This window comes from Apostichopus japonicus, chromosome 8, assembly GCF_037975245.1.
Source record: "Apostichopus japonicus isolate 1M-3 chromosome 8, ASM3797524v1, whole genome shotgun sequence".
In the NCBI taxonomy this organism is placed as follows: domain Eukaryota; kingdom Metazoa; phylum Echinodermata; class Holothuroidea; order Aspidochirotida; family Stichopodidae; genus Apostichopus; species Apostichopus japonicus.
The window spans coordinates 17,220,896-17,245,101 of NC_092568.1; the positions used below are offsets into that span (position 1 = coordinate 17,220,896).

A 24,206-nucleotide genomic window follows, 5' to 3' on the forward strand; every position below is an offset into this window, starting at 1 on the left:
GCATTGAAGACTCGCCCCAAACCGTGTGCCGCGCTCGGAAAAAGTTTTCTGCTTGTCGCTACAAAATGCAGACAGTAATGAAACGTGATACCTTGTTATCTTTGGCTGGACCTGAGATGTCCATTGCTGAATCGTTTATACACTGTGCTGTGGGTATTGACCGCAGCTGTATGTACTGACTGTACACTAGTGTCTAATTACTGAAGGTACCAAGCTTTGTGCGTATTTTCTGGGATCCATGGTGGTGTCTAAAACTTCTGTTACACCTAATTCGAAACTAGGTCAGATTACTGGCATTAGACGTTTCTTTCTGCGTGAGTCTTCACACGCTTTAAAAGACTGATGATTCCTCATTGAAATTTGTGTAGCATCTGAGGAATTGAAGTAATGGTCTGTGTGGTAGACTACATATTCTAGTCACTTTAATTGATTGACCTCAGTTGTTTAAAAAGTCATACCTCCAAAAATTAAAAGTGTTATCAAAACTTATAGTAATACAACCAAGGTTGATAACCATGTTTATCTTATGGTCTACAACATATCAAAATTAATTTTCTGCATAAAATCATACTCTATAAAGCCTGGCTTGCTCACTCAATCAGGTCATGTTTGATTTGTGATTTGTGGTTGTGGTTTATTAAAAGTTAATTGACAATGCATCAGTTCCCTTTTTTTGGAAAGTGAAGGTCTCTCCCATAATCAAGTTTTTTATTGTTTCTTTTCAAGAGATATTAAACCAATTTCTTAACCTTAATTGTGGTGAGTATCATGATGACTCATGAAATGAATTACAAATTATCAGTAGGAACAGACCTTGGTCAGAGCTAGATCAGAAAACCTCGCCCTAAGGAGCTAAATCACATGGGTTTCACCTCTGCTGTATTCAACAGCAAAAACTTAATGAACAGAGGATTCGTATAAGAAACTAATAATAGTGGTTAAATCTATGAATGTATCCTTGGGGTATATAGATAACAAAAGGTAACATTTAAAATTTAATGACTTCAAGAATGAATTCGATTGCAGAGTTCAAATGTCCTTGGCTAATATATTTCATGGTCTAGTGGGAGGAGGCTGAGGTGACATTATTAAAAAAAAAAAAAAATTAGGGAAGGTGTGTCTGGATAGGGAATTAGAATAAACAATAGATGAATCACCGGTTGGTGTCTGTATTGATGTTTTGAACAGCTGCTATTAATGACTCATGCATGTGACATGTATGCGATGAAAACAAAAAGAGTGTAAAGTGTGATGTTGTCCCTCATGACCTAAACAATGAAATTTGTTCTTGCTATCCGTTTGAAAGTTTTCATGGTGGATTCTTTTAAGGTCAAGTTTGATCCATGTTCTCTCATAGATCATCATTTGATCACCCCCCCACTCTTCCCCCCCTCCATCTTGTTAGGGATTGTAAAATTGTAAAGTTTAAGCCATATCAGAAACTGAAGGAGGTGGTTGTGGTTTAGTTCCATTTCTGGTTGAGATTATCACCAATCTTACAGTTTACTGTAGCTTACAATAACCTAGTATTTATGCACTGTCAAGCTGATGGGTTCATGTTGAGTAATTGTTGTAATAACCAAATAATAAGGGTGTTGCTTCTTACATAGACCTACCGTTCAGCTACAGTCAAACTAACAATTTCTTCTCAAGTTTATGAAGTAATTGTTGTTGTAACAAATATTAAAGGCAAATGTATCTTATGTTGACCTACCATTGTCTACGGTCAAACTAATGACTTCGTCTCAGGTTTATAAAGCAATTGTTGTTATTGCCAGATATTAAGGGTATTGTAGCTTACGTAAACCTACCATTTATCTACGTACGGTCAAACTAACAACTTCTTCTCAAGTTTATAAAGTACCGTATATAATTGTTGGTGTAAAAAATATTAACAATTAGGGCAACTGTATCTTACGTTAGCCTAACATTCATCTAAGGTCAAACTAACGAATTCCGTCTAAGTTTACAAAGCAGTTGTTGTTATTGCCAGATATTAACGGTATTGTAGCTTACGTAAACCTACCATTTATCTACGGTCAAACTAACGACCTCTTCTCAAATTTATAAAGTAATTGTTGTTGTAACAAATATTAACAATTAGAGCAACTGTATCTTACATTAACCTACCATTCATCTAAGGTCAAAGTAACGAATTCCGTTTCAAGTTTATAAAGTAATTGTTTTTATTACCAGATATAAAGGCAACTGTATCCATACCACTTATCTACCATTGAACTAGCGACTTCCATCTCAAGTTTATAAAGTGATTGTTATGAGTTTTTCATTGCCTCCTAAAATCCCCCGATCCTTGTCGGTTTGGAAACTCTCGACAAACTAATTTCCGTTTAAAATCTGCTGGCTGCTTCTCCGGGGAAATGGGATAACAAGAGAATTAGGGATGTCAATTTAGAGCTTTCTTAGTAAGACCAGGTTTAACCTTATAATGTTAATTTTCTGCATGTCACGAGTAATAATGTCCTAAATCACACTTTCTATCAGATTACATTGTGTAGTGACCTTGTGGAGCAAAACAAGATCTGGGCAATTATAACGCAGAAGGGAAGGCAAATGTTCAGTCTCGACAGTGTAGTACAGGGATCAACTCAGCAGCCAATCCAGGAATTCTGCGAAGAGCAGCAGGAGATGTAGTATGTTATTGCCATCTTCTAAGAACAATGAATGTCACAGGATTTATGAACTGTTCCTCTCCTTTCTACCCAGCGGCTCTACCAAGCCCTCCCCCTATATAGACCCAGCTTCATTCCACCTGATTATCACAGTTCTTCTGTTATTTCAGGATGTATGTGTTACTGCCTAGCATTGAAATTGATGTATTGCCAGATGCATTCACACTCTTAAATTGCCATCCAAATTTTACCTTGGTATGACGTTAGGACGATAAGAAATAGTGATTCATCATTGAGTCTTTTTTCACTACTTTTATGACTAAACTTCTTTTTTTTTTGCATGCAACCTGCACTTACATATTATGACCACACCCTCACTGTCTGTGAATAATTTTTAAAGAAACTACTTTTGGATGCTTTAAGCAGTTTTGTTAGCAATACTACTGAGTGGTGACCATTCAATTTTAAAAGCAGACAATCATATTTCAGTGCGTTGAATTTCCATTACCATTGAATTTTAAAATCCCATCACTAACAGTGCAGTTTCATTTTAGCTTGATTTGTCAACATTAATTTCATATCAGACTAAAAATTAATAACTCCAATATATGTATCATGTGTGATGATTACTAAAATATTATACTTATAACCCTCAAATATATAAATTTTTATGTTGTGTGGAAACCTAGAAGAGTGGGGGTGCCTTGATTTTCGACTGGAATCTAATTTTAGGGTGATACCTGGTGGTTCCTTAAGGTAGGTAAAGTTGTTAAAATCTAATGGCAAGCTAGTACTGGTACAAAAAGCTGCACTAGTTAATACTAGGCCCTGATATGCAGGCAATTTAATGGCTTAGATGCCAGTCGATTTCACAGTTTGCCAGTAGAAGGACAATGGAATATCATTCCATCTTCAAACAGACCATCAAATCATTCCATCTTCAACCAGACCAACAAATCATGCCATAAGATTGTTTGTTTGTTTAGTTCTACCTTTTCCAACAAAACAAAACTTTGCTAAACAAGTAGAGTAGAAATATGTCAGGTATGTACCGTTCACACGGTAACCCACTTAGGGCTCCCTTACTCAAGATATAAGATTTGATACTTCCAAGTTTTCTACCTCCCACCAATTCCATTAAATAACTCAATTTGGGCTCAAAGATTTCCCTGCATGGTTGTTGGCAATATGGTGTTATTTCATTTCTACCAGGTTTAAAATTTCAGCTAAACTTGACCCAAGAAGACCTCCCTCCCACTGATGAGACCCATGACCCTTGACCTTGTTGTAGTGGGCTTGTTCAAGTCTTTACCATTCCCTGGACACCGAGCCATCATATTACAAGCAAGATGGCCTGCCAACAAAGGAAAGAAACAAATTATCCCCCAAGCAAAGGTTGCTTCAACAGAGCATAGCAATTCCCTGCAGGGGAGAGGAACTCCATCGGCGCCTGCCAATCACATGCAGTAGCCTTAAAGGGCCAAACTTGTCTGCCTTCGAACAAAATTCAGAATCCAGCAAGGGGAAATCAATTTTCTGAGAAAGTCATTTGCCTGTTCACTATTTTTTACCCAGTGAATTTCTGCAGTTTGTAAAAGGTACTGATGATAAAACCAGATATACATATTTATATCCAACTCATGTGTGCCTGTTGGGGAAAATTGTGCATTTGCATGCAGGGTATGTGTGTCAGTTTCGAAGAATTCAAGTGATTACGTGCGTACGGAAAAAACTTAAGATAATGTTTGATGTTATGTTTTTCTTTATGTTTCCATTTACCACTGTGTTGTTCATGGATGAAATGTGTCATTTGATGACTGAAAATGACAGAGATATTTGTTAAAACTAATGGAAACAGTGTACACACTGTTACACTTTGACAGCATTCTTGAAAGACAATTCTCATCATAAGAGCTAGACCACGCCTAGATGTGAGTTGAGTAATGAATATGCAACACTAAATAGCGATGATGTCACCGGTGTAACACATGCATGATATTCAAGAAGTAGGTTTAGATTACAAATTTGAATTAAAGTGTTGAACTGAAAGCCAGTACCCGACATGATGATGTAACCCATAAGCCCCTGCGGGCTTCTCCCACGTTTGTGCTGGTAAAAATAACTCATGGCCTGTATTTATTTATTTAGCCCTGTCCACAGAATTCCGTACTAGTAAGGTATGCATACAGCATACTCCATATAGTTCATGCTAATCCTGTAAGATAATATTGTAAGATGTTGTTTTCTCCTCTATTTAATTCTTCCTCTGCGTTAGGTTTTATCACCGCTCAACTATTTTCATGTCATAGTACTTTTAGAAGCGAGATGATTGCTGAATTGAATATACAATAAAGATGAGTAAGTCAGTGTTCCTTCGATCAGCTTCATCGAACGTCAGTTAGAACTTGAGCTAACTGTTACTGCTGGTAGGCCTGCTAGTACTAGTACTAGAGGTAGAATCTTAGTTCTTAGTATAATATTAGTAGCCTAGTCAGAGACCTAGTTCTGATAAAGTTATGCCCTTAGAGATTGTGAACATGATCGAAGGTCTTTGATACCAAGTGGAGTCTCATACGTGACCATAGGCTAGGTTTTGAACACTTATTACTGTTGTCACTAGTATGCTAGTCGCATCGACGATCAGCTGTTCTCCGAGCAAGGAGAGCTTGGTTGGTACTGAATATGCATTACAATGCGTTTTCTCATTGGCTTGTTTAAATCAAGAGGTACGGTGTAACAGAATACATTAATGAAATATATCTTCAGCGGATAAATTGTTTGATACTTTTGATCATTATTTTCTTAATTAACGAAATGCTTTTGGGCAAAATTAGCTTGGCGAAACCTTCTCATTTTTCATGGTTCATCAGATAAGCAGCTTAAACAAAGTTCCATTTTTTGAAAATGAACAGTTTTATGTATTTCCTTTTTCGAAATGCACAGAATCACTTTATTTCATATGAAATAGGAATGAAGCTGATTGTCCTATTTGAATTCTAATTATTAATGATGACCTATCTATGCATAGTTAACTAAACTACACCTAAATTACAGAATGGAAAGTGCATCATGAGTAATGCACGTTTGGAAGTTAGTCAAAAAACATCAGAATGAAAATTTGAGAGTGCCTAGTAAAATATTGTGTGATATCACCCATAATTAATTAGGACCCAGTGGAATGCAGAATAGCTCATTCTTTGCTAAGTGTTGCCTCAAGAGAATAGTTAAATGGTCCAGTTGCCTGACAAAAGAGGAAGATTTGGGGTTCCTATAAAACTGAATTGTCAATTCCAAGTCACCATCAATTTGAAAATCAACACTTAAGACCAACTGTGTTTTTGTTTCATATATCATGGATGGTCTTATCAATAACTGTATGATATTTGCTACAATACAACCTGTTACCCATAAATTTTTTCAGATATTTAAAAACTTTTCTTTTTTTGTAAGCTCGCTCATGGAAAATCCCTGATGGGTGAGATGGGAAAGAGTTTTTTAAGAAAGTCTAGCAAACAAACTAGAACAGTAGAACTCCCTAACTTGCTATCGCAATCTTCTGGAAAATAGATATTTGAAAGTAAAGGTAAATGACTAACCATCCACTAGGCTTTAACTTGAAGGGTTTACTTTTGTGAATTAAGATCTTTTGACAAATTTAGAAAATGTAGAAGAAATGAAAGAGAGAAAAAGTATGGAGGGCTTGGAGGGCTCATCTCTCTCTTGATTACTGCCCCTCCTCCCCCCCCCCATTCCTAACCGTCCCACCCTGGCCTTCCCTGCCACTCCCACTCCCCCTCTCCCTGGGAGTGGGGATCACAGTATGAATATGCAGATTGCTGACTGTATTATTGTATAGAAGAACACAGAGAATAATGCAGTAGAAACATTTTGATAGGAAATTTGTTTCATTGCACTGTTATGCTATAGCCCAATATTTCCCCAAATGAAGCTAGAAATGTTGTAGTATCTTATCTTGACCAGTATGTTCCCTTGGGCTTTTTGTGAATGTGAACATCATGAGTAATAGGACAAATTTAGTGCATGCAAAACTTTTCATTTATACTTTGAATTAATTTGTCCCCAAAGTTGGTTTGTTGGATGATGAACATTGTATGAAGTTTGATCCAAATCATAGCGCAAACAAATTTCTGCAGGTTGAGGTCAAATCATTGTAAACTGTTCAAACTCAGTAAGCCGTAGCTTGTCTGTGAGTGACAGTCTTACAAACGTACGTACATACCCAAATACATACACAAACGCATGCACGCATACCCGCATACATAAATACAAGAAAGCACGCATACATACACGCATACATACACCCGTACACGCACGCACGTACATATATACACATATACACGTACATAGCTACATTCATACATACATGCATGTCAACACTCAACACACGTACATACACACATATGGTTACTTCTTTGCACATTATTCACAAACATTGCCCTTTAAAGTTTTTAACAGTTCTGCTCAGTTCTTACAAATAGTAAAAGTAAGGAAAGTTGGCAGTGATTTTGTGAAAACCATTTTTAGATTTTCAAGGTCATTCTCTGATCTTGAAAACATTGTTATGTATCAAACTTCATTGTCCCTCTGTGGAAACAAAGACATCTGCTTTCTTTGGACTGCTACAGAGTATCTATCCAGGGCTCTGGTCTAGCTATCTCCTTTAGGTTCCACTACTTTGCAAAGAGTCAAATCTTGGTTAAAAAAATAATTGGATGAGGCTGTCAAGTATTTGAGTAAAGAGGGGAAAAACCTCCAAAGTTGCATTAATGTGATGTAAAGCCAGCTGTTTCAAATCATCATATATATCTCAAAGAGAGGAAACAGCTATTAGCAAATTGCCCCGTCTGTTTAGGGTAAACCAAAGAAAGTAAGAGGGCCTGACGTTTCAAACTTTCGATCCTAGAAGAATCTTCTTCAGCGTCAGGCTAAACATGAAAATGGAGAAAGCAAGTTAACTGGACAGATGGGACAAAAATGGGGAAAATTAAGCACATGAATATAAGAGTGAATTAGATAGAGAGCAGGGGGGGAGGGGTGGGGGGCAATTGACATTGTTCCATCTGTCTATTTAATTTAGTCTTCTATTGTATGTTTCAATCTGAGGAAGATCCCACTGGGATCGTAATATCACGCCCTCTTATTTGTATATACGCACATCGCATATAAAATATATCGTCACTTCTAGTTTATAGTGTTACAATACATCTTTTTTGCTGCCATTGATAGGCTTAGATGTACAAGGAATCCTTTGATTCGATTGAATTGCAAAAGAAAAGTAAGCTGCTGATTTTGTTTTGATTGAAACAGTTGCCAAGGTTTTTCAACAGACAAGACAATGTGCTTCATTATGCAAATGAGCCACTGAGGGCTAATTTCAAATGTCAGTTTTCCATTTCATTTGCCTCTGTGGTCGTCACTCACGATAAACTGAAGCAATCAGACGTCGGTCGCGAGTAGATTGCATGTAAACTTCAGATGACTCGTCTGTTTTTGAATGTGTCTCATTCACTGATACTTGTATAGAGTTTGATTAGTTTATTTATTTATTTTTGAATGTTAAAATAGTTTTTCCTTGGCCTTTGGACAACCTTTTCATGTTTGGTCTCTGGACATCATAAAGTCTCTTGTTGCTACAAAATGGATATATTTATAGTTTGTCCTCTCTGTAACCTCAGTCTGAGAGGGTAGTTGTGGTTATATGCCAGTCTGGATATTTATTTGTCAGATAATATTATAGCTTCTGTCACTTATGGTTTGAACCAGCAGTTCTTCTGATGACACACGACCAGGGAGAATGAAAGGCAGTTCATTTCATATTTATTGGTTAGCTGATGTTTTCTGATGCTTATTTCATTTGCTGGTTGGGGTAATAAATTTGTCCCCAAGAAATCAAGACAATATACTTCCCCCCCCCCTCCCCCACCAAACCATCCAGATCTGTCATGAACACAGTTTTTTTACAAATGTCAGCATCTCATTTAGCTTACTTCTAAGCATCAGTTTGAATATCTTAAATACATGATTTTATGTTTAAAATGCAAAAGACATTTTGGAGTTATAATTTTTCTTCCACTGTAATGACGTCCAGTCACCTGAGGTGTATAACTCAATCCTCTGGGAAACTACTGAGGATCCTGATTTATATTCATAAGAAAACAATATCAGAGAGAGCTATAAGAAACATTGTAGAATTTCCTCATTTCCATCTTTTTAAGCTTACTACTGAGCTTCAGTTTGAATATCTTAAATACATGATTTTATGTTAAAATGCAAAAGAATATGTTTAAATTGTAATTTTTCTTCCACTGTAATGACATCCAATCACCTGAGGTGTATAACTCAATCCTCTGGGAAACTACTGAGGATCCTGATTAATATTCATATGAAAACGACATCAGAGAGGGCTATAAGAAACATTGTAGAATTTCCTCATTTCCATGTACATCCATTTTGTTAAAGTGAAATGTTTTGGCGACAGTCTAATTTGATTTGTGTCGATGTTTCCCCCCATTGATCACCACGCATCTGTGTCTGTTGACCAAGTTTTGCTCTTACACAAGTTCTAGTTCCGAGAATCTCTGTATAAAGTAGCATGTCCGCCTATTGGAGTACATGTCGAGAACAATTTTTGTGATGCGGGGATAAATCTCAATGAAATAGACATGTTTTTGGCATGTTTACATCATAGCACCTCCTTTGCCCCCCTGAAACAATGTGATCCCTGCTGGGAGGTGGGGGTCTGACGACCTTCATTTCTCTGAGTGAACATGTCTTCATTTTTTTTTCTTTTATAGCTGTTTGAGTCGTTGCCAACTTTTTACCATTATTGGTGGGGAATCTCAATACTCAAAGTTGATTTGTCTCTGCATATTTTCATGTACTGAAACCGTTAAACCGGAAATGTAGAAAGATGATTGATTTGTTCATGGTATGTGCGTTTATGTGTGTGTGTATATATTGATGGTGCATAAATGGTTAGAAGGACTTATTGAGTAGGATGTTGTGACTTTACTACTGAAGAAATGTATAAGTAGATGCTGTATAGAAAACTCACAAATCCGTGTAGTCTAGACAGTAATTGTAGGGCAGACATGAAAATTGTGTAAAAGTCTGACATGAAATGTCGGTAAATTGATTTTTATCAGTTTTAATACAGAAAAGTATGGTAAGTCAATATAGTTCCCTGACTATAGTTTGGATAAAATAAGAGAATGAGATTAAAAGGCAGCCTTTGGGTTGATTTTGATGATTATATATATATATATATATATATATATATATATATATATATATATATATATATATATATAAATGGCCAAGTTTCATTTCAGATAATCAATTCACATTTGAAAGAACTTTTAAAACGTTCTGCTAAATGTGATAATACACTGATATTAAAATTTGTTGAGGAACCAATATATTGAGGATTTGAACAATCAACGGCAAATAGTTCCTACTCATCAATTTAATAACCTTCTTTTGGTGAATCTCTCTAGGAAGGATTCTTATTTTGATCAATTTACAGTCTTATTTGGAGTGAAAACCAATCAAGTACAGTAAACCGGTTGTCCAAACACATAAAACTGCTTTGATGTATGCAGGGTGAAACTATGTGTGATGAAATGGGTTCTGAGTTGCTTGAGGTACTGTTGAAGGTACTACATGACAATGTTTTACTTGTAATGCTAATCATTGCTCTGTATGAAACTAATGGTGCTCAACAGAAATGGGTCCAATTTGGTGAGAAAGAGGGAAATATCGACCATGGCTTGAGGAGAGGCAGGAAAGGGGGAAGGGAGAATATGCTATAAAGTGTGAGTATGTGTCAGATAATCTAGTTAGACATGAAAACTTGCCATTTGTCTGTTTTAATTTCCTATAGTTGCTCACAGTAGCCTTCAGGTTAGATGCCACATGTACGAGAGTGGGAGGTGTACGAGAGGGGGAGGTGTACGAGAGGGGGAGGTGTACGAGAGGGGGAGGTTTACGAGAGGGGGAGGTGTACGAGAGGGGCAGGTGTACGAGAGGGGAAGGTGTACGAGAGGGGGAGGTTTACGAGAGGGGGAGGTTTACGAGAGGGGCAGGTGTACGAGAGGGGAAGGTGTACGAGAGGGGAAGGTGTACGAGAGGGGGAAGGTGTACGAGAGGGGGAGGTTTACGAGAGGGGGAGGTTTACGAGAGGGGGAGGTGTACGAGAGGGGCAGGTGTACGAGAGGGGAAGGTGTACGAGAGGGGGAGGTTTACGAGAGGGGGAGGTTTACGAGAGGGGCAGGTGTACGAGAGGGGAAGGTGTACGAGAGGGGAAGGTGTACGAGAGGGGGAAGGTGTACGAGAGGGGGAGGTTTACGAGAGGGGGAGGTTTACGAGAGGGGCAGGTGTACGAGAGGGGAAGGTGTACGAGAGGGGAAGGTGTACGAGAGGGGGAAGGTGTACGAGAGGGGGAGGTGTACGAGAGGGGGACTGGGAGGTGTACGAGAGGGGGAGGTGTACGAGAGGGGGAGGTGTACGAGAGGGGGAGGTGTACGAGAGGGAGAAGGTGTACGAGAAAGGGGAAGGTGTACGAGAGGGGGAAGGTGTACGAGAGGGGGAGGTGTACGAGAGGGGGACTGGGAGGTGTACGAGAGGGGGAGGTGTACGAGAGGGGGAGGTGTACGAGAGGGAGAAGGTGTACGAGAAAGGGGAGGTGTACGAGAGTGGGAAGGTGTACGAGAGGGGAGATGTACTTGTATTAAAATGATAGCCTAGAGAGGAATAATTGGATTAAGATTACAATGAAAGAAGACAATATTCTCAGCATCCTGGTGAAATTTGCATTCGACTCCTCCTCTGCCGCCATTTTCAAAGAGATTCGAAGACATGTTTTTGTACCAAAAGTGAACTTTGTCAAAACTAATTTACGAAACCGAGATTAACATCTATTGCTGAACTTATCACATCTAATAATGGATCAGCAGGTAAATATTGCACATTTAAGGGAATGAAGGGAGTAATGTACAGCAGTCTTTGTACACAGGAACCATAGTATTTTTTTTTATGGGACAAAGGTTAAGAGTCCTAAAAAGTGCCGCGCAGAATTTGAACACTAGATTATTGCCTACATTGGGATATATGTTGTCAGTTTTGCCAAGATACTTTTTGAAGAGCACTGCTAGATATTTCAATTTATACTGAACCTTAATTCAATTCTAGTGTTGGAATATGCCGAAAAACATGCTGAAGGATTTGACAAACATTTACAATGAAGAAGTTGAGCAAAATGATGCATATTTACATGCATATATGTACATTGTACTGAAGCATACAATTTATGAAAACCTATTATATACATCAGTCCTTGCCATACTGGGCACATTTTCATCAGTTATAGATGAGTTTATGCAAGTAACAGATGGATACTTCACAGAGCATGGACATTTTAGTTAATATCGTCATATATATTGGTGACCTCTTTGGTGTGAAAGCTTCAGCCATATACATCCTTTAACCATGATTGGGAGACACAAAATTGTTTTTGTCTAAAATATCCTCCCGGCAGCTGGAAAAAGTGCACATAGGGATTGAATGAATAGGGCAAAGAGCTTTGGCCACCTGTTTGGGTTCACTATGGGTTCATTGATTTGAGGAAAGTAGTCTGTCATCTAAACCAAAAGGAAAATAGCCAAAGAAATATAATAATAATAATGGTATTATAGAGAAAGCTGAAATTGTTTGAAGTTAGAAGAATAGTTCACCCGCTGTTCACCATCGTCAGCAAAGCGAGTTTGATGTCATGTCAGTGACAGGTGTGGAACCATTGGAATGCATCACATAACTTGCAGTGTTATTTAAAAAGAAAAACTTGAAGTAAAATATGTATAATTTACATATTTTTATTCCTTCCTTCCGTTTTAGTGTTTATTGGAAATATATCAGAAGGGTGGTCTAATTCACAGCATAAAAGGCTAATTTCTTGCCCGTCCAAAATCAGATGTTATGAAATTTAACTCTTCACCTCCTGGTGAGGGGTTATTGCCTACAGTGTTTGGGGTACTAAACGGGCCGATTAACTGGTGTGAAAGTGGACTATTAACTTGATACTCGATCTTTGACACTTTCTTCCCTCGTGCCCATAAAATAGCTCAAGACTTTCGAAGGAGACAAAAATCCTATAATCGTTTTTTATCTACGTTGATAGAGATAACAGTCATGAACGACTTCTCAAAACAGCTAAGAAAAATCTTATCCACTTCGAAGATGTTTATTTTTAATTTTTTCCTTCAAACTTTTAATGCTTTTCACATACCCAGGGCTGAAGACTTGGTCAAGTCTAAATATGACATCATCGAGCCATCGTGTGCTTCAATTCTTTCCTTATTATTTTTTTTTTTTTTTTTTTTTTTACAATGTTTGTTTTCTTTTAAATGTCTGGGGTTTTGAAAAATATTGATCTAAAATATGGAACCTCCTTCTAATATGGCCTAAGGACGGTTTTGCATGTTTTCAGTGTCAACTGATGTTCACTGATAACATTCTACCTTCAAAATATGAAAAAGGTTTTAGATCCAAGTGGCATTATGACATCACAGGTTTTAAATGAGAGCTCCCAGATATCATCACGGAAATGGAACAACACATTTCTTGAATAGCTGCTTGGGGGGAAAGTTGATCTTCACATAAATCTCTGACATATATATGTGAAGCTCAAGTTGATAGAACTTTGGATTTGCGTCCCTTTAAATTTGCTTGTCACTCTAAATCCATTCTTTCATCGCTATGGATTGTCTCATCATCTGGTGGTTGTATAAATCAATCACCTTCAGGGGGTGTTAGACATAAACTCCAGAAAACAAAAATGGTAATGGGTAAGAACAGAATGTGATCCCGATGATAGAAATATTAATGCTTTTAACTTTTCTTGATAATTTGTAAACCTCAATTTACAAAATTTCTGTAAACAACCTTGTTAAAAATGCAGCTCCTTCAAATATGGGCTATTGCATCATGGGTCGGCATCAAATTTCGAGACTATACATGGCTGTAGCTCTTAGTTAAGCAAAAATGTTAAGAAGTTTCCAAAGGTACCAGCATGGAGAAAGAGTTCCCAAAAAGGTTAAGGAAATTAATTAATAATTTATTTTTATAAATTATACTATGGAAACTATTTTGCAATTTGTAAAATTACAAAAATGGTCAGCTGATAAAGAGAAATATATGCAAATGATTTATGTGGGCTTGTAATTAGAGGTTAACTTATTAAGGGCTAAAATAAGAAATTTTGTATGAGCGCAACACTCTACATAATAGTTTGCACATATTTACTGAGTTTCCCCTGATTTATCAAAACTTCAAGTGTGTATATCTTCTAAACGAAAAGAGCTTTCTAAAAACTTTCAGCAGATTTTGAATGAAATTATCACACACAACAAATATCCTGAAATGGGGCAAATGTGCTAGGTGTCTGTAGACCTTTAAATCATATGCCTGTTGACATTAATTTAAACAAATGTGAGAAAAAAGGAGATCTTACAAGTAAGAAGCATTAATTATCTCTTTTTTTCACAAATGGCTGCCTTTAGCATGATTGATTATTTGGTAACAACAAAAACTAATAGATCATTGTATCATGAAACCAGTGTTCTGTTAGTAGAGCTAATTCCACCATTCCAGAAATATAAGTGATGATGCTATAACTATAAAATCTATTTAATTAAATTGGAATTGAAGTATCCAATCTAGTAAAAAACTAAGATTTTGTCTTTCAGCCAGATGTTCCCTTACATTCTTGCTACTGTGTATTTACTTGTTTCCATGGCAACACTTTCAATCACCCTCACAACATTCCTATAAAGTACATTTATTGGACTGATATATATCTTCCACATTGTTTCATAAGATTGTAAATTTCAGTCATTTTTAAGCTGAGAGAATCTGAAAAGTTTCTTTTTTCTAGGTGAGAAAGTGTTTACAAAGAGACTAGATGTACTATCATGACATTAAGTAGTTGATTGATCTTTTAAGTCCCTTTTCTGAGACTTTCATTCAACACCTGTTCAGTTCAACAGATTTGTCCTTGCTTCACAGTCCTGTACAACAGAAAGAGAAAGTACCTGTTACCATGGAAATCAACAGTACACAAGAGATAACAACTGTGCAGGAATTAACTTTGTGACCCAACCTTACCTCCAGAGATATTTCATTGAGTTGTAATGGTAAAATTGTATTCTCTTTTTATAGGCACCCACCTCATACAGATGAAAAAAGATTCCAATCCCTGACAGCATGCAATGTCAACATAATTAGAAAACCCTGGACCAGCTTAGTCATGGTTAACCCTGCCATGTGGTGTATAAGCACCAATCCATGTTATGTGCCTTTCACATCAGGGAGCTGATTTATTTATAAATGTCATGAATATTATGTGGGTTGGGGTCTTTGGTCCATTTAAAGGCATTGAAGAATCGCCCCAAGCCGCGTGCTCCGTTCTGAAAAGTTACCTTTCCGTTGCTGCAAGTGAAGTTTTCTTCTTGTCACTACAAAATGCAGAAACATGATACCTTGTTATCTTTTATCTAGACCTGAGATGTCCATCGCAGCTATGTACACTGTGTTAAGGGTATTGACCGTAGCTGTATTGACTGTACACTAGTGTCTAATTACTGACGGTAGCAAGCTGAGTGAGTATTTTCTGGGATAGATGGTGGTGTCTAACACTTCGGTTACACCTCATTCGAAACTAGGTCAGATTACTGGCATGAGCCGTTTCTTTGTGCGCAAGTCTTCACACCCTTTAAGTAGAAAGCAGATGATTGAAGCACTATTTTGTACATATATGTATGTATATTCATGTATTTGGATATCTCTCGATGCTGGTTGGCATTTGGAAAAGCTGAGACCTTCAAAGTTCCCTCTTGCATAATATGTGTAAGAGGTGCATGAAAGGAAAACGTCAATGAGACAAGCACATGACAAGTTAGGATAAACACTGGGTAGGTTTCGCTGTTTCCGCTGCAGGGAGAACCATCACCAGGGTAGTGGTGTAATGAGCAGCTTGCATGTGTGCCTATCATGCTGTGGTTACTAGGTAGGACTTGAGACAGATATCAAGCACATGCCAATCCTGTGTTAAAGGGATATAACAGTGGCAGACATTTTGATGTAGGAAATATATAGTGTGGCTCCATGAATGATATGTAATACCTTGTTGTAAAGGTTGTTTGGAGAACACTATTAACTTTTGTGGATATATATTGTACGTTGTAAATATCTATTCATTCACATCAACATTTCCATGGTGATGTCTTTTTTATGCAATAATCTATAAACTGCTCAGAAATATTGCCAATCAAAACAAATTTCTCAAATATAAGCTTAGCTAAGCTTCTGCAATTTTGCTACTCCTGTTTCATTATGCTATTGTTGCAAGCTTGTCAAATACAGTCATATAATACACTATATCATAAAACTACACGTATATTCAAAAATAAAAAAGTATATTACAGTTTGCCTTGGTGTTTACCTATATGGTAATTAATGCAAGAAATGTGCAGCAAATTTGACACTTGAACATGTCTTTGACATATTGGATAGAGTGGGGGTTGGGGGGGGTTGGCGGTTGGGAAGGGAATGAATAATGAATAGGAATTGTTTCCATGTGTGAGGAAAACAGTGATAGGATGGCAGTGAAATGCTTTTGAAAGTTTGAACAATTATGGCAATTTATCTGCCTTTCTAGCATATTTTGTTGGCACATTAGTGGTCATTATTACTACAGTAATAGCAACTGTTACTTAACAAATCTACTTGTACCACTGAAAGACCTCATGGCCATATATGCATTTTCTTTGAGTAGTTCTTCCTTACATGTAAACCAATCAGAATAGCCATATGTTAATTGTAATTACTTTCAAGTATAAAGGCCTGTAGCTGAACCAAGTTTCACATTTTGCCACTTATTGTGAAAGAAAAAAAAAGCCTATTTTGTGCTTGCCACTGATTGGTCAGTTTTATTCTTTAATCTGCAGACTCTGTCCATTGATGTGAAAGTTTTCCCATTGGTTGAGCCAAAACTTTAGATTATACAGGTTTATAGTAACACTAGCCTTTCTGCAGAGATAAACATTTCCTATTCTGTTCTGTCTATTATCTATGGTTTAACACTGGACCAGATTCAATAGCATATATACAGTATATGTTGAGCTTTTACAATCAGTATAAATTGGCTCTTTTAAAAAGGGCCCACTTGAGTGGTCAAACAAATAAAGATTAATCTCTTGAGAAGACAAGAAACCAGATTGATTCTTTCTTTTCTTTTCGATGATGGATTCATTTGCAATTTGCTCTTGTAGTTTCTTTGGTTCACATGTTGTTTTATTGTCTGGCAAAGCTGCTTCTGTTGCCCATACAATGTCTCCATAAACAGAGGATCAAAGGATTATTTGGGGTTGGTCTTGTCAATACGTTATCTGTTGAACTTGATTAGTTTAGTAGACAATAACACAGTAAGTAGCCACTGCTACCCCAGGAAAACAATTAACTTGTTTTCAGAGAATCAGTGGGAACTCTCATTGTACTCATCACTTTGATGTGGGAGGGTGGCTCAGTCATCCATTGGTGAAGTACGGGATCTTTTGTCAAGGCCCGAAAAGAGAGGGAAAGTTTACAGAATGGTTTTTTTGGGGGTAATTATAAGACTTTATAATTGATCTACAGGCTTCTTTCTCCAAAGCAAATAGTAAATAGCAAAGGGACAACCAAAAGACTTAGTGCAAACTGATGAATCATTCATTCAGTAGGTAAGATATATACACCAGAGAAACCTCATTGGCCAAGATCAACGAGGTAATTTGGAAAGAGGGAAAAATGACATCACTCAGAAATGGAGTCAAAATGTAAAGAAGAAAACAAGGTTAAAGGTTATTAAGGTTTTAAGGAGAACTCAATTTACCAAGATAAAGAGACCTGGGGTGAACAAATCAACCAAACAAAGAAGTATCATGTCCATGGCCCCACGCCAAGGGGTGGGGGTGGGAAGTGACCGAGCCATGGCTCCTGTAATAGTTTCATAGCAACAACAATTTTTATGTGAGCTTGGTTCAGTGCCATAGGGTGGTACTGTCAAACCCATGGAACATATTGGTCTGACTACTCTCATCCCCTCACCCACCTCCCCAATTTTAAACAGGTGTTGGGAGGGGGATAGGGGGTTCATGATGTCAAGAACTAGTGGCTTAAATTCTGATGTCGCTGATATCTTCAGTTTAGTTGAAGACGAAATGTTTATAACTTGACTCTCCTACATGCAATGCTGAAGTCGCACTTGCATCGTCTATAAAGGGTTCAACGATGTTTGCTTCATTCGAGTAGATCGCACAGGATATAAAAGTATTGAATAAGCTACATCCATGCTGTCTTTTTTAATTAATCTAGTCTTCTATATTTGTAAAACTGGTACATACATTTCTATAAATCCTTGACTTTGGAGAAGATCCTGTTGTGACATCAGGCTATTTGGACACTTTAAACATTTATTGACAAAACTTTGTTTCTTTAGAACTTTATGTAATATTAAATAGTCTCTTTTTCCTCTCTGCATGGCTTTTAATAATTTTTAGGCAAAGAGTTTTAAAAACCATGCCACTGCATGTCCACACACACACTCATCACACAAGATTGTTAAGACAATGTTTTGAGAAAAAATGAGGTGATTTAAACATTGACATGATCCCAAATCCCCCATCCCCACTCACCCCCCCCCCCCACATACACAAACACATGCATCTTATACCCTCAATTTTGCAGAGGTTTACTTTGTTAAGAAACATGATGCTATTGTAAGAACTTACAAGCAGGCACATTGATCTTTATCTTCCATCAGATGATGTTTCTAAAACTTTCTACCCCACAATTCCAGAAGTGAACTTTGAAGCAATACAATTTTTTGGTGTCAGATATCCGCACACTTCCGATTCTCTTTTTCATCTCAAAAGATTCTAAGACGATTACATACTTTTCTGGATATGATTATGGTTTCACGATAACTGCATTGTACTTTGAGAGGGTTACTGTCAATGCATACAATGGCAAGCTTAAGAGGATTTCCTGATTAACTCTTCTTTGTAGCCTGGAAAGTTTAAAAGCTTTATACTGCTGAAGGAATTTATGATATTATAGTCAGAGTAAAACTAAACAGACAGAGCTTCATCACGCAGCATGACAAAGGAGTAATCCTCTTTTTGCTCTTATCTCCGACAAAAGCCCCTGTATTCTTTATATCCTTCCCCCCCCATCTTTTTCTTTTTGCTTCCAGTGAAGCCCCATCCATACAAATCCCATTGTCCTTTTTTGCTAGTACTGTAAATGTAGCCAAATTTTTGCTTCCAAATTTCTGGTAGATCTTGTGAGAACTTTCTTCACTTTGTGATGATGTCATTAGCCTTGTTCATAGGGAAGTCATTCTCAGTTTCTTTCTTCATTCATGATACAGTATAGTACTTATTGTTCATTATACTCCTAAAATGCTTTGTGATTATTTCAGGAAACAACCATGAGGTAGCAAGTTCTTTGTTTAAATTAAGCACTTTTTTCTTCCTTCTTTTCTTTGGTTGGAGTGGGGTAATAATCAACATGAACTTTTACATCATCAACATGAACTTTTATATTGTGTAATTCTACGTTATCATCGAAAGGCTTGGTCACTATGGTGTTCCATACTTTTGTAGTACTGTACTGACCCAACTGTGACTACATTAGCCATGGTCCCTATTGTGTTCCATACTTTTGTAGTACTGTTCTGACCCAATTGTTACTACATTAGCCATGGTCACTATGGTGTTCCATACTTTTTAAGTACTGTACTGACCCAACTGTGACTACATGGTCCCTATGGTGTTCCATATTTTTGTAGTACTGTACTGACCCAACTGTGACTACATGGTCCCTATTGTGTTCCATACTTTTGTAGTACTGTAAAGACCCAACTTTGACTACATTAGCCATGGTGCCTATGGTATTCAATACTTTTGTAGTACTGTACTGACCCAACTGTGACTACATTAGCCATGGTCCCTATGGTGTTCCATACTTTTGTAGTACTGTACTGTCAGAACAGTTACTGCATAAGCCATGGTCCCTATGGTGTTCCATACTTTTGTAGTACTGTACTGACCCAACTGTTACTACATTAGCAAGTTTAAACACATTGTCAGTGACAAGAGAAATTCCGATTGGATATCAGCTAACAATAGTTAGTGTGTGCACTTCCGTTTTGTTCATGAGGGAGACTTTTTCTACTGCCCATCTCACAACCACCTCACTCATCTTCATTTTCCTACCTTGGTTGAACCTGCACTGAAGTTTCTTTGATGAAGACGGTTAAATCTTTCAATGTATTTGTGCATTCAAATTTTTATCTAGAAGATCTCCAAATTGCTTATAAATAGTTGAGATATTCCACGGCTCCAATGAGACTATGAATGAAGTATGGCAGTCAAATGGTGCCCCTGCCACCTATTAACTTGTACACCATATGTGTGAGAAATTTTAAAATTAAAAATATAACTAAATACTTAAAAAGAAGTGGTGCCTCTGTATCTATCATTTCAAAAGTGCTTTATACCAATTCCAAGTCAAGAGATTTATGTCATTCATTGCAGTTAGATCTAAAACCTCTGCAGTTTTGAAAAATATCTATCCTTTGTGATATTTGGAGATAATGGGTTATTTAGGTAATTATCTGATAGAAGCAATACACACTGACGCTATATTGTGAGGCTGTGGGCGAGGCTGTGGGTTCATTGTCTAACCTTGTTGACGAATTAGAATGCACAGGAGATCTTCTAACACAAGGGTGATCGACTTTATGGTGTTAACACTTGCACGTAAATACAGACCAGCTTGAGTCTTAAAGCAGCATTTTGCGTTTGGTCACCGTTTTCTACTTTTTTTGACATGTCCATCAAGTTTTTAACATATCAATCCCAAAACAGCAAACTAAGATATTAGCCAAGTTTTTCCCTGCCAACAATGTTAAATGGCGATTAATTAAGGATATTTGCAGATAATGAGAAAGGTGTCCACGACAAATTCCACATTTAAAATTAATCGCATACAGTTCCCTCAAACCCACTAGTTTGAATTCAACCAATCAGAGATGCAGGTTTAGTTATGAGCCATTGCTAAAAATAGATTCAAGACTTTGCGTTGGTACAACCAGGGAGTTGTTATGGAACTCCCTGGTACAACTGCCATATAGACTGTACACAAATCAAGCATGGTGTTGTATTACGTATTGGTCAATGACGTTCGTAGTGTTTAAATATTCATATTATGGGCGAGGTTTATTGGGTTCCCAACAGAAAATATCTTGGAGAAGAACAAAGTTGAAAGTTGCAAAGTTTTCAACTTTTATGCCACCATTTGAAGTAAGATTTAAATAGATAAGCTAGTTATGTATGTCGTTATGGCATAGTGGAGTCAGTGAGGTTGAGAAAAATCATAGAAAAGGAGGCAAAGTGCTGCTTTAAAAGGGAGATGGGGGGGAAGGGGAGGGGAGGGAGATGTGGTACTGTAGCTAGCTATTGAATTAATTGGTTACCCATAAACAGTCATCTTGGTTTCCCACTTGCATAATGCTCTAGCTCTCCTCCGACGTTACTTCACCAGCCATTCCCAAATGTGGCCGCCGCGTACAGGGTCGGTATATTATTTCCTGCAAGAAAACAAGATCCTGATCGCCCTCATTTTCACACAGTCTCCACTACCTCTACTCTGCTGCACACTTAATAGACAGTTAGCATTTAGTCAAAATAAACGCTGAAACCGATAACTTATTGTATTCAGGTAGAGTAATGCGTCCAAGTTGTAACACTAAGTATTCTTAACACTAGCTGACATGAAAAGATGAAGTTTGATCTCACAGAGCACCCAATACATTTTGTGATGTCAAAACCACAACATTTGTATGTGTGTATGTATGTATGTATATTAGATCCTCCTGCAAGCAGGAACTCGCGAAGAAGCCTCATTGGCTTATCAAAGCCGCAAGCTGACCGAAGTCAGTCTCTTAAATTCATATTTAACGTCCATGATTATGAATTGTTAATTGTCAACAACTCTGTAACTGGACGACATACATTAATCTGGGAGTGAATCGAACCGGGACCTTATGATTGAAAGGCAACGGCGTTAACCACTGAGCTAACACTCCAAACCTTTAACCCATTCTGATTCCTCTACACTGTATATTGGATTCCTCCTGAGAGTAAAAATTGAAATAATAAATGTGAAATAAAAACATGTACTCTTTCACTTACTGAACTAAAAATTGATACTTTAGCCCTGTAAAAATATTTTACATATATTTCAACAGAGTGAGAGTTCACTGTGCTTTTGAAAGTATCATTTAACATATAGGTGAAAAGTTGTTTATTGTTAAATTCCGTCATAAAACCTGACCAATGCCATCTTTTAAGGTGCTTTTTCTTCTGGAACTGAAAATGAAATAAATTTTATGTATATTGTAGCACTATAGGGAACCCTATAAAGGTAATTGCCCATTGCAGTCTGTATCGGCCACCAGTTCTGCCCGCACTATTAAATGAGGGTTTATTTAATAATATACATTATGGTATAAAAACCACCAAGGTACCCTTCTTTTGTAACTTTTGATCTGTATATTATGACAAGGTTTCATGTTTTTAATATGCATTGAAGTGGTTTGGTTAAATCCAACAGGGTGACTTCTTGCTCTTTTGTCTTTGGGAACAATAGGAATATAAGCTCGGAGCTTTGAAAACAGCTCGTCATTGAACAATAAAGGGCAAACCATCTTGTACGTAGTAGGTGCTTTTGACTTTGCTGTATGAGGGGGGGGGGGGGGGAAAGGTAAAATTCTCTCTTCGCTCGGTCGCTTTCTGGATTTGATATGCACGTCAAGTTAAGAGGGTGAAAATTGAGATTGAAACTCCTGGACACTATGGCTTGATTAAAACTAACAACATTGATGTCACATAGTTATTATAGAATAATTCAAGAACATGTTTATAACGCCAGATGAAGGCAAATGAATGTATAGGCTTTGACTGTTAAGTTTTGTGTTTTGTCTGTTTGTAAGTATGTGTGAATGTTTGTCTGTGTTTTTCTATTCTTACAGGCCAGACTGTGGTATAAGAGAGTTTGTGCTATGATAAATTTGCAAACCATATTTTTATATTTTGTAACTTCCAGATGTGTTCAAAGTAAAGTGTTAGCAATCGGCATGTCTTATTCATGATCAAAGAAACTGCAAAAGTCACTCTCTTTCAAATTTGAGCTAGGTCATTTGACTCCATGTGTAAAAGCAAACTCTTCTGAAGCAATTGTCATTTAAAGATCAACATATTAACTTAACACACAAATCTATATAATGTACCTTTGTAGTTTCTTCACTGTTAAAGGTGTCATATGTGAAAGCAGAATAGATTGCGGTTTGTGCCCCCCCCCCCCCTTCATTGGCCCACCCTTCCCTTTCCCTCCTGAAGTTTACAAATTTAATTTACTAATTTGCAGTATTCAGAGTAAGTAGGAAGTCAATCTAGCTTAGATTTCACCAGGAATAATTTATATAGTATCTCATTGCAAGATACTATGCAAAATGGGCAACTTGATATAAAAGTGCAAAGGTGTATATATATAGTTTATGCACACAGTGAACTGTAGTATTATATAAGAGACAGTTCAGAGCCTTTTATATTGCTACACGAACTTTGAACACTAAATGATACCCTGATCACCATGAGCTTATTCGTATTGTGTTCAGATACAACACATAATGAATGATGCATTCAGAATTCAAAATATTGCTTAACTTTTAATTTTTCAGTCATTGTTCTCTTTCAATCAGTTTGGTTTACAATTTGTCACAAAATAAAGAACTAAAAAGTACCTTTTCATCAATCCGGTCGGCTCTAAGTTAACTTTGCGGATAAGCATTATTTGTCTACAGTTATCAGTTTCAATTCTTTACTTACATTTCACAGTTACCTCATGATAATGCAAAGTATGACAAATAACAACGCTGTTCAAGTCAAGTAAAGAACAGAGAGTCCTTTCATCTTTGTGGTTGACTTTACGCTAATGTCGTGAACAAGCATAATTTTTCCACAATTATCGATATCAGCGCCTTTTTGTTACATACATAACACAGTCACTTCATGATATTAAATGTATACAGTACATTTATTATATTGTCTGGTAACAGAATTCAAACAAATAATACAGAATTCTTACAAATAATACAGAATTCTTACAAATAATACTTAATATTAATAACAATAAACATTTGTATTGTGTCAGTTGTCTGTATCTCTAAAAAAAGATGCTCTTGGCAACAAGGGGCAAAGGTGATTAAGGGTTACCTTCCCTTGCATTCTCCATAATAGCTGTTTGGACACTTGGATAAATGGAATATAGGGATCAAAGGTGGATGAGAAGGGGGGGGGGGGGGGGGGGGGTAGGGTTTGAGAGACTAGATCTAAACTCCCTACAAGAGAAATAGAGTTTAAAAAAAAGGTCATCAGTTCTGAAAATTATATTTATAAT

General features: G+C 37.1%; 1 protein-coding gene across 4 annotated transcripts in view; it reads left to right on the forward strand.

Annotated features, from left to right (window-relative positions):
- Nucleotides 1–24,206, forward strand: part of LOC139970792 (RNA polymerase II-associated protein 1-like) — a 102,454-nt gene that overhangs the window by 47,519 nt on the left and 30,729 nt on the right. The window contains exon 30 of one of the 4 annotated variants that reach the window (XR_011794215.1): nucleotides 2,503–2,651. The exons of 2 other annotated variants lie outside the window; for them this stretch is intronic. The gene's annotated coding sequence lies outside the window, so the exon portion shown is untranslated. Of the gene's footprint in view, nucleotides 1–2,502; nucleotides 2,652–3,842; nucleotides 4,277–24,206 lie in introns of those variants that run through there. One more of the 4 variants, XM_071976802.1, reaches the window with a different exon arrangement.